Here is a 1,292-nt window from a genome sequence, read left to right on the forward strand (position 1 = left end):
GTGTATCCCACGGCATCGGGGACAGCAGGGGCCGCCACCCAGCCAACACCAGATAAACAGAGAGGGAAAGATGGTGTGTGATCTGACTCTCCCTCCGTTCCAGTGACCCCACTGTGCTCCCAGGGGCATAAGTTTGTCTCTTCATGGACGGCTTTGGGCTCCACATCCGCACAACGTGCGGAAGAATCTACATTTGGTGGTTTTCATATAAACAAATAGTAAAGGGCAGGAGTACTTAACCAACTGTTCCATTTATATATCTTTACGAGCCTTGCAAACTAGAAATGCCTTAGGGACACCTCTGCAGTTTGTGTGCGGGGTTGGAAAACCTCGTTTAATGCCTGTGCACTTTGTGCAAAGTCACACAACACAAGACCCTGAAGCCACGATCTTCGGAATGAAGCACGACAAGGGACATTCCAAGGACTCACTGTGGAAGGAGGGTGGAGTCCGAGCTTCAGAGACTGCGGCGCAGCAGGGAAAACGACCCCCAAGGAGCACAGCTTCATCAGACACTTTGCCAGGATGAGCGCCGAGAGCCCAGGCGGCACACAAGGCATCCCGGACGGCGGCCCCGCAGACTCCTCGAGGTACGTCCGGGCCTCCCAGGAGACCTGCCAGGTGGCGGGGACTCCAGCCGCCTCCTCTGGAGGGAGGGTCCCTTCAAGGAGGTCAGGGCACCCACAAGTGGGGATTCTCGGAGCCCTCGGATTCCCGGCCCAGAGTCTCCAAGGCACACTCTTGCATGCTGTGCAGGGTTGGCTTCAGCACGGTCTGTCCTAAGACCCGGCCACGGACGCCACCCTTCTCTGCCTGGCCTCCTGGGACCCCTGTGTCCCGAGATGGCTGACGACAGATGGAGGCACGGGGCAGGCAGGCCTCCCCAATATCAGCGTTTAGGGAGCGTGGGGGACACCCTGGCCAGGACTCCCCAGGCACCCTGCCCTCACCCTTCCCGCCAGCGCACAGAGACCTGTAGGACACCACGCAGCTCTGAAGGAAGCACAAACGTGCAGCCAGGACACGGCGGCCACAGGGAGCCCGCCCACCTGGGGGCCATCAGAAGACACAGCACTGTCATCAGTGGGGACAAGTATGCACTGTGTCCGAGGGGTTTCCCCACGACTGCATGGCTGCTTTGAGGGCTCTGCTCTAGGGGAGCCGGAGGAGGACTCTGGAGCCAACGCCACATGGCAGCCGCCCTGGTACCCGTGAGGGCCCTCGGCCCCTGGCCTCCCGGAGCCCACTATCCTGGGGAAGCGGGGAAGCCTGGCTCCCTCCGGGCTCCCTGT

The sequence above is a fragment of the Suricata suricatta genome, chromosome 13, assembly GCF_006229205.1.
Source record: "Suricata suricatta isolate VVHF042 chromosome 13, meerkat_22Aug2017_6uvM2_HiC, whole genome shotgun sequence".
In the NCBI taxonomy this organism is placed as follows: Eukaryota; Metazoa; Chordata; class Mammalia; order Carnivora; family Herpestidae; genus Suricata; species Suricata suricatta.